This window comes from Aspergillus ibericus, assembly GCF_003184845.1.
Source record: "Aspergillus ibericus CBS 121593 unplaced genomic scaffold BO80scaffold_1, whole genome shotgun sequence".
Lineage (NCBI taxonomy): Eukaryota > Fungi > Ascomycota > Eurotiomycetes > Eurotiales > Aspergillaceae > Aspergillus > Aspergillus ibericus.
The window spans coordinates 539,095-551,075 of NW_020292099.1; positions in this window are offsets into that span (position 1 = coordinate 539,095).

The following is an 11,981-nucleotide window of genomic DNA, read 5'->3' on the forward strand; positions in this document are numbered from 1 at the left end:
GTTAAAATCTTTAGAAATTTTAAAGAAGTTTTTTATAATTAATTTCTTTTTAAATTAACAAAAGAATTAACCATATACTTATTTAATAATAAAAACCTATATTTAATAAATATATATAATAATATAACAACTTTACTAATCTTATTAGTGATGGCATTTCGCGGTTCGGTTTGGACATTTTCTAACCGAACCGTCCTTAAAAAGGTGGCTGTGGCCTCCCTATATAGATGGACCGGCGCGGTTCGGTTTGGACATTTTTTAACCGAACCGCCCTAAAAAAACCGAACCGGGCCATCACTAAATTATCTTATTAAAGATCTAATTAAATAGTATTTAAAGATAAACTTTATTACTTATATTAGTATTTAAAATCTTTATATTATAATCTTTAGAATTCTTTTATCTAATTAATTTTTCTTAAACTAATTATTAGAGTATCCAGTATAGAGCTAAAAACTAAAAAATATTTAATTAAAAGAATACTTCTACTATAAGAAGATTATTATATAAATAAAGATTATTTAAAAGAAATTTATTAGATTAAAGCTCTAGAGACCCCAGTAAAGAAATTAAAATTAATAAATAATATTCAAACAAAATCTTACTTCTAAATAAGTTAAAAGCTTATATAAATATATTAAATTTTTAAGAACCTTTAAAAAATAATATTATTATTTTTATCTATATACTTGCTAACTCTGGAGTAAATATTTATCTAATAAAAAATATGAATCTTATTATTAATATAGTCTAATATTTTAAAATTCTAATTTTTCTACTTAAAAAAGTGACTTTTATTATCAATGTTAATAATAAGTAAATAATTAAGCTAAATTATATAATATAATTAATTATTATTATTAATAGTTACTAAATTTTAAATATTTTATTTCTTATATTTAATTTTAAATGATATGATACTGTCACGGTGTAACCCCCCAAGCCGGGAAAAGAGGAATACTGCTGAGCCTTACTATCCAGCATGTGACCCTAGATATAGTTAAAAACCATCTATCCCTTGAATCCTGTCCATAGTCTCAAGCTACATCTTATCTATCACCCTATATATAGTTTAACTAGTAGCTAATTTAATATTTAGTTAGATTCTTAATTATTATTATTACCGAACATTATTTATCTACTAGAACTTATTATTTTACTATCTCTATTTATCCATACTTTAACATTACATAACTTCTTTTTTAAGATAGTAAACTTATAAAATGATTATTATCCCGTAACCTCTAATTAATTTTAGTAAATTAGATAAATTAATCTAATATATTTTTAAATATTCCAGAGAATAGTATAACTATTATAAATAAATCTTTATTTTTATAGTAAAAATCGCTGGTAAATAAGATTATTTATAATAAAATTTTAATATATAGAATATAATCACCGCGTATTAGGGCCTAATAAATTATAAAAATTAATTACTAATTAATTAATACCCTAGTTATAAAAGAGATTATCATTAAAAAAAATTAAATCTTAGTTAAGTATATTAAAACTATATAAATTATTATACTAGTAATCAGTACTCCTATTTTTATTTTAAAACTTATTATTAAGAAATTTATAGCTTCTCTAATAAAAATAACTATATTAATTAATTTTAAATTTTTTATTTTTATTTTTTTTAAACAACTATCTAACTTTAATAAATTTAAAAATGATTATTTAAATTTAGACCACTTTATCTCCCAGATTAAAATAAAAATAAATATTAATTATAATTATTATACTACCACCTTCATTTATAAAGTTTATATAACTAGTTAATTAGATAATATTTTCTATATCTAAGTCTATTTTTTTATAAAAGATAATAATTACACTTTAAATAACTTTATAAATATTTTGAATATACTTAAATATATATTTTAAAAACTCTAATTACGTCTGTAATGTCTAGCGGAAACTATATTATTTATAATAAAAAAATTATAAATTTATTATATACTTTACTAAATTTAAAATATTTATTTATAAAGCTTATTTATATCCTGATTTTTTAATATCTATTCTTAAGGACGGTATTAATTGAGAGTTTAATATTATATTTTTAAATAATATATTCTTAAAAAAAATTATTATAATCTAGTCTAGTTTTTATAGAATCTAGATAATTACTAGTTAAAATATAAATCTAATCCTTAAAATTATTTACAGAGATTAACTAATATTTAATATACTATATCTATAATTACTAGGAAAATCCTATAGAAATCTTCTATAAAAATTCTTAATTAAAGAATAATTATCTTAGATTATAATCTTATAGATTTATTATCTACTTATTACTTTTTTTTATATCCTAAAACTACCTGGAGAAAAGAAAATCTTTTTATTATAATTTTAATTAATATTTAATCTATAATTATCTTAAATCTAATACTTTAATCTGATAAATTAGTTATATATTTTATTTATTCTTATTAAAAAAGATCCAGTTTTTTTTTATTATAGATTATTATTTGCGCGGGCTGAACCCCTAATAAAAAAATCTTAAATTTATTTAATATAAGATCTTCTATACCAGTCCTATAATTAAGAATAATAATACTATTAAAATAACTATACTTTTCTAATTCTAGTAAATAATTAAAAGGACTATACCCAATTTAAGCTATTATTAAAAAAATACTACTCTATATATTTATACTTTTTTTAATATTACTATTAAAAGATTTTCTATTAAGGAAAAGCTCTAAAGAACTAATTTAATAATTATATATATTATATTAAATCCTGATAAATAGAGAATTATTATATATATAATATTTAATACTAGCTATTTAATATTATATATTATAAATAAAATTTAAATAAAAATTTATTGTCACGGTGCCTGCCTGCCTGCCTGCCTGAACCCGCGTGGTTGCCTGAATCCTGCCTGAATCCTGTTCCCGAATACCCTTATATAGCGTGCGCAGTGTAAAGCCATCGGCTTTACATCCTAGTCCTTTTGCTGATAGTGCAGCGGGAAGTACCTGGAATGCGCACCCAGTATGCCCCGTGACATTTATTATTTATTTTTATACCCTCTGAAGTATCTAAAGTCTATTATAAGATTTAATAGCTAAGAAAATAAGTTAGAAATAATTATTTATTATATTTATATAATCTTAAAGATTTATAATTATATAAAAAAAATATTTTATTTTTAATTATCTAGCTAATTTATTTTTTAATTATATTTAACTTATTTTAGCTAAAGGTCTATGATCCTTAAATAAATTTTATTAAATATACTATCTAATTTACTAGCCTAAATTACTATTAATATTATAATATATCTATTTATCTAACTTAAATCTATATCTTATATAATATTTTAATATATATTTATTAAATATATATTATACCTCCCCTATCTTTAAAAAATTAAAATATATAATTAATTTTTATTATACTCTGCATAGCCTACACATATTAGAATTATTTAATATATATTATTATTATAAACTAGATTAATACCACTCTACAATCTGTTTCTAATATTGTAGATCTTATATTATTAAATAAATTTAAAGATTTTATAGATATTTTTTATTTAAAGAAGTAGAGAAGCTTTCTTTTTATTATAATTATAATTATACTATTACTTTTAAAAAAGAAAAAGATTTTTTTATCTAATCTTTTATATAATATATTTTAAAATAAACTGTAGGTCCTTTACAAATAATTATTTTAATTAAAAGAAAAATTTTATTTAAATTTATTATTTACTATCTTATTAGTCCTATTCATTAAAAAACCTAAAGAAGAATTTAGATTCTATATAAATTATTATATTTTAAATATAATTTTTATTAAAGACTACTACCCACTCTTATAAAAAAATCTTAAATAATCTAAAAAGAATGCGCTACTTTACTAAAATTAATATTATTAATATTTTTAATAATATTTAAATTACTAAAAAATAGGAGTAATTAATAATATTCTATATCTATCTTAACTTATATAAATTATTAGTAATATTTTTTAAATCAATAAAAACTTTAATTATTTTTTAATATTATATTAATAATATATTTTAAGATTACCTGGACGTCTTCTATTTAATATATCTAGATAATATTTTAATCTATAATTATATTTAAATAGAATATGTAAAGTATATCCAGCTAATCTTTATAAAATCATATAAAATTAAACTTTTTATTAAAATATTAAAATATAATTTATTATTCTTAAAACTAAGTTTCTGGGCCTAATTATAGGCTGTAATAAATTTTATATAAATTTAAAAAAAATTAAAATTATTATTAAATAATTTATTTTAATCTATATAATAAATATATAAATTTTTTTAAAATTTAGTAATTTTTATTATTTTTTTATCTATAACTTCTTAAAATTTATTATTTTTTTATATAATTTATTAAAAAAAATACTCTCTTTATCTAGACTCTTATATACTAGAATATCTTAGATTATTTAAAAAAAAACTTTTATAAAAGTTCTAATACTCTAACCATTTAATTAGATTTAAAAAATAATATTAAAAATTAATATCTTAGATTATATTCTTACTAGAGTTCTATCTTAGTATAATAAAAATAAATTATTATATTTTATAATTTCTTTTAAGAAATATTTTTTAATTAAATATAATTATAAAATCTATGACAAGAAGCTACTTATAATTATTTATTATTTTAAAAAATAATACTTTAAATTTGAAAAAATTCTGTTTCTAATCTAAATTATTACTAATTATTATAATCTAGAGTTCTTTATATGAATTAAATTTTTAAATTACTATTAAACTTAATAGTTAGAGTTCCTGTCTTACTTTAACTTTAAAATTATATATTATTCTAGATATTATAGAACCAAGTCCGATAGCCTAACTAAGAGATTAGAAGATCTTTTAAAAAAAAAAATAAATAATTATTATATTAAAACTAGACTATACTAAAATAAAAAAATCTAAATCTTATTTATTTACTTATTTAAATTAAAAAAGATCTTGAATCTAGAAAAGCTAAAAAATCTTAAATTTAATAAATATAAAATATCTCTAGATTTTAAATAATTATTTATCTAGATTAAAAAAGATCCCGGACCCAGAACTACTAAAGAAGATCTTAGATTTAATAAATATAAAATATTTTTAAATCCTAAATAACTACCTATATAAAAAGAATTTTAGAAAGATTTTTTTAGAAATATCCTAATACTTATAATCCAATCTTAGAATAATATTTTTTTTTAAAAATAAATAAAACTTATTATTGCTACTGGAAATCTAAAATACTTTATAAAATATATATATAAGAAAGATAAATAAGTATAAAGTATATTAAAAATATTAGTAAGTAATAAAAGCTATTATCTAAATATTTTTTTAATCTTTTATAAAAAAAAGATTTATTATTTTATAAAAATTATTTTTAAATCTCCGACCATAATAAATTAAAAGTTAAATTAATTTAATTAATATATAATAAATTATTCTTAGGACACTCCGGGAGGTTTTATATATATAAATTTTTAATTTAAAAATATTATTAATTTCATCTTTATTGCTATATAAAATAATAAATAAAAAACTATTATATTTATTACTATATTATCTTACTTTAAAAAATTAAATAAGATATTCTAAAATTTTTACTAGTTCTTAAGTATATTTAGTAAGATATATCTATAAATTTTATTATATATCTATCTAAGAACCAAGGGTATAATATTATACTAATAATTATTAATAAAATTATTAAAATAAAATATTTAATATTTTATAATTCTATTATTAACACTATTAAAATAATTATAATATATATATAATATATATAAAAACTACACAGCCTTTTCTATTTTATAATCTTTAATTAAGGCTCTTAGTTCGTGGCTAAATTTTAAAAATATTTAATCTAATATTTAGATATTACTAGCTAATTATTAACTATTTATTATTCTATGACTAATAGTTAGATAGAATAAATAAATATTATATTAAAATAGTATCTCTATGTCTATATAAACTATCTATAAGATAATTAGAATATCTAATTTTTTCTAATTAAATTATTTTAAATATTATATATTCTAATATTGTTAAAATTATATTATTTTTTACTAATTACAGCTTCCACCTATAAGTAAGATTTAAATCTATATTTATTTTTAATTAATCTATTGCTAAAGATGTAGAGTAATTTACTATAAAAATATATATTATTATAAAATTTTTAAAAACTAAGATAGCCACAGTTTAAATTAAATATATAAAATAAATTAATAAAAGATATTACTCCAGCCAGAGATTCTGAAAAGATTAGAAAATTTAATTAAATATTTAATTTATTAAAATCTTATAATCTAATAAGAAATTTAAATAGAATATTCTAAGATTATATCTAATTAAAGAAATTATTAACTTTTATATATACTATCTAAAACCTTTACTAAGTATAAAAATCTATCTAATATTTAATATAAATTTATTTATTTTTATTTATAATAATCTATTATTAGATTAATACTAGTCTTTTCCTTCTTATATCGAGGTCAACGGACTCGAGAAATAAAAGATTAAAGATATATTAAACTTTTTTTAAGACTACCGCGGATAAGGCCACCCCTAACTAGTATATCTTATTAAATAAGTAAGATATACTAATCTTATTATTAAATCTATAAAATATCTAGAAAATATCTACTAAATTATTAAGAATTTTTATTATTATTATCTATATAAATCCTGATCTTCGCCTCACAGGAGCTTAATTTAAAAAGAAAAAAAGTATTATTATAATGTAATCTCTTAAATTAAAAAAAAAGAAATATTATTAAGTCTTACTATCTAATATATAATTCTAAATATAATTAAAAGCTATCTATCCCCTGAACTTGTCCGTAGTCTCGAGCTATATCTTATCTATTATTCTATATATAGCTTGACTAGTAGCCGGTTTAATATCTAGTTAGAATCCTAGTTGTTACTATTACTGAACACTGCTCGCCTGCTAGAACCCACTATCCTACCACCCCTGCCTGCCCGCACCTTGACAGATACTATACTGGAGAAAATATAATTTATTAAATATAATAATTTATTAAATTATTAAGATTATAAATTTATCTAGTTTAACTAGCTAATTTTAAAACATAAAATTAAAACTAAATTTTTTACTGATATATTCTGAGATATTCTAAAATAATCTTTTATTAATTAAAATTATTAATATAATATAGTTTGGAGAAACTATAAACTCTAATTAAAAAATAAATAATTAAAATATTTAAAAATTTAAATTATTCTATTCTGTACTTAATAAAGCAGCTTATATAAAATTATAATAAAAATAAAATGAACTTTAACTAAAGAAGATTATAAGTCTTATTTTCTCTATAAGACTATAAACTCTAGGTTATAATAAAAAATTATTTTATAAATTTTAAATGAAATTACTCTTATTAATATAGTAACATTCTAGAGATACTTAAATAATTTTAGTATTAAAGCTTTTATTATTTTATATAATATTATTAAAAAATTATTATTATAAACCTAGGAGCCTCCTTAATATTATATAAAATAAAATTAAAAAATTCCTATTTGGATAAAATTTTAATCTAATAAATATTTTTTTTAAATAAAATTGAATATGTTATCTTCCTCTAGATACTATAATTATAAGATTTAATTAGAGAAAGAGAACCCTCTTAAAATTCGATTTTTATAAAATAATAATAAAAAACTATAAAGAAAAATCCTTATTTAATATCTTTAATAATGAGATAATAGACTATTTATATGATACTAAAATCTTTACTAAATTTAATATATATTAAAATTTTTATTATATTTGAATAATTTTTATTTTAAAAAATCTTACTACCTTTCAAACCTAATATAAGATATTTAAATATTATATTTTATTTTTTAAGTCTATAAATAGATCTAATATATTTTAATATCTTATTAATAAGATACTAATAGAGTATCTAAATAAGTTTATTATAATCTATATTGATAAATATATTAATTTATATTAAAGATATTACTAAATATAAACTCTATTTCAATTTAATACTAAAGAAATTATAGATAACCAGTTTAAAAGCTATTATCTAAAAATATAAATTCTATATTATAAAAATAAAACTTCTAGAATTTATTATTACTACAACTAGTATCTGGATAAAAATATTAAAAATTATTATTAGTATTAGTTAAAAGATTCTAATAACTATACAGGAAATCTTTTTTTTATATTTAATTTCTATTATTAACTCATTAAAAATTATAATTAAATTATATATCCTCTTACTAGGCTAATTTAAAAAGATTATCTTTATCTAGAATTAAATTTATATTAATACTTATTATATATTAAAAAATTCTAATCTTTATTTTTATTTTTATTTATTATAACCTTATATTTTTAGTATATGTAAAAATAAATATTATAAATAAGATTATTACTAATATCTTCTTTTAGTTAATTTATTAAAATTTATTTTTTTTATTGTTATTCTAAGATTATATTACTTATTAAATATGATTATAATATCTATAATGAAAGATTATTAATTATTATTAAAGCTCTAGAAAAATAACACTAAACTAAAAAGATTTTAATATATAAACTATTTCAGTATTCTTATAAATTATTAAATAATAGAATATTTTATAATTATAAAATATTTAAATATTTAATAAACCAGGTAAGTATAGTTTCTTTTTTATTATTATTTTATAATTAAATTTTATTTTTAAAAAAAATTTCAACTAATACTTTAATCCACAAGACGAAAGAAGATTAACTTTTTGTAAAATATTAAAATAAGTTTTTCTATTCTTAAAGTATCTAGAGAATAGAATATAGCTTTTAAAAAAATCTTTAAATCTTAATTCTTTATTATTCTAGAACTAACCTCTGTGGAGAAATATTTATAAATAATTAATATAATTTTTAAGAATAAATTTAATTTATTTATTTTTAAAATTATATTAAAAATAAATTTACTAGAAGAAAGAGAAATATATCTTAAAAAAATAATTTTTAATTTTTAATAATCTTTTAATAAATCTAAATAATAGAGATCTACAAATTTAATTATTTAATAAAATTTATCATTAATTTTTATTCAGGTCATACAAATATTTTTAACTCTTATTGAATACTAATTTGATTAAAATATTTAAAACCGTGATATATACTACTATATAAATAATTATCTAATCTATAAGTAAAAAATTATTTATTAAAATTTCTCTTAAAATTTTCATAGTCTTTTCTAATCTTAGAAAGATTAAAATAATATTTCTTTTATAAATCTTTAGATATCTATAAAAGATTACCACAGTTTTAATATAAAAATTTAGAATAATAAATTATTTGTGTAAGAAGATTACCTTAATTTTATATATAATTTTTATATTTATATAAGATATAGTTTATTTTTTTTAATAAATATGTCTATAGTTAGGGCCCCCAGATATTATTATATTTAATAAAAAATAATTTATTGTTAAATTCTAGAATGAATTATATTATATTTTATAGATAAAGCTTAAACTCTTTATAATATATTATTTTTAAATTAATAATTAAATAAAGATTATAAACTAATACACAGCCTAATATCTAATTTTTTTTATAAATTAATATTAAGATAATTAATTAGAACTTTTATTTTAAATTAATTTTATCTTTATTATATTACTATATAAATGCACTAAACTATTATTTTTTATAGTAGAAAGATGATATAAACCTTATATTTTATTCAATTAAATAGTTTTTAAAATATTAATTATTAATATAGTAAATTATAAATAAGCCTGAACTATAGTCTAGTATATAAAATAAATATAAAACTGTATAAAAAATAATATTTAAAATATTCAAATTTATATTACTAACCATAGAAATTATAAAATTGATTTTGATATTTAAAAATAAGATTTATAGAAATATAAAATATTAATATTAGGGTTAATTCTTTTGAAAATTATTTAAAAACTAGTATAATCTAGTTCTAATTTATTTAAAAAATAAAATATATTTTCTATATCTAATTATTTAATAATATTAAAATCTAATTTATTTTTTATTTTGAGAAATTTTAATTTTATAGAATATGAGAACTATTATCTAGATAGATCTAGAATACTATACTATCTATTAAAGTTAATAATTATAAAATAGAAGGTAGAGTAAATCTTAAATAATTATTTATGTTTTAAAATATTATAGTATTATTATACCAAATAGTATAATTTAAATAAAAATAATAAAAATAATATTTTACTAATAACTTTAGAAATACACTTTTCTATTTATAAGATTCCTTTTATATTTTATACTTTAATTACCTAGGCTTTCCTGAAAAAGTTCTTATATAAATTTTAATAATTAATAACAATAATAATATTCCTCTGATTAAGGGTAGTCAGATTTAAAAAAAGAAATAATATAATTATAAGTCTACTATATATTAAGTAATATTTATATTATATTATTTATTTTATTTACTTTATTACTGCTAGTATTATTTTTATTTTTTCTCTCTTTTTTATATTTAAAGTTTTAGAGTAGTTAGCACTAATATAACCTTATTTCGTGTTGAATGGCCGTCTCAAAATATAATAAAGTTTTATTCAAAATATTAATAATATATTTTTTTAATCTATTAAATTTTTCTCAAATTTATTTTATAAAAAAATATAATTTAAATTTTTTTTTTTAATTTTTATTTTATAATTAGTGATTTAGGAAGATAATATTATATTTAAAATTGTTTTTAAAAAACATTAATAAATTTATAATAGATCATAACAAGATTTTTAAATATTCTTTCTTATTTAAAAAGCTTGTAATTCTAAAATTTATTTTATTCATTTAATAATATAATTTAATTTATATAAAAATATTAAAAATGTATATATATTAAATTTATCTAAATATTAATTGAAATCAATTATTTTGATTATTATAATATTAATAGAAAAGTATTCTTGGGATTAAGAAAATAGTTTTTAAAAAATAAATTTATATTTTTTTTAATTCTAGTAATTTTATAAAAATATAAAATTTCTAATTTATATATATAATTATAATTTAAATATCTTAGTAGTAGGTTTAATAGTAAATCTTATTTAAATATTATATAATGATTTAAAAAGTAAAATTATAATTTATAATAATTTTTCATAAATCTAATTATCTAATATTAATATTTTATTTTCATTTTTATTTTTACTAGTAAGAAAGGTAGATTAAATCATCTTTTTTCTATTATAAACTAATAATATTTTTTATTTTATAAGTTATAGTTTTTGTAAGATAAGATTATGTTATTTTAAATTAATAATAAAAATTTGATCTTTTAAAAAGTATTTTCTATTGACTATTAAATTAATTTTAATTTTATAATAGTTGTTATTTATTTATTATTAAATCTAATTTTTTATCATAAATATTTTAATAAATCATGTTTAAATTATATTAATAGGCTAGTGAAAGAATTAAGTTAATATATATATAAAAAATAAAATTTACTCTATGATTAATTAAGACTTTAGATTTTATAATAGTTTAAAATAGTAGAAAAATTTTTAATTCTAAGATTAATCTTATTATTATTTAATAATTTTAGGAAATTTAATCTTTTTAATTAATTTTTATTTTATTTAAAATAGATATCTTATTTAAATATTATTTCTTTGTAATTTTTTTTCTAAATATAATAATTCTTTTAATACTTAAAGATTCTAAGCCTTGAATTATTTAGTTTAGTTTAATAAATAGTTTTAAATAATATATTTTAGAAGATAATATTAAAAATAATATTTTTTAATAATACGATATAATTATTTCTCTTAATTTGGTTTCTTAAATTACAATTTATTTTCAATATTAAATGAAATATTTTTTAAGAATAGAATTCTAGAGGAAAATACTATTTTATTTTTAAATTTAATAAAAAGAAATTTATTTTAAACGAAAAAA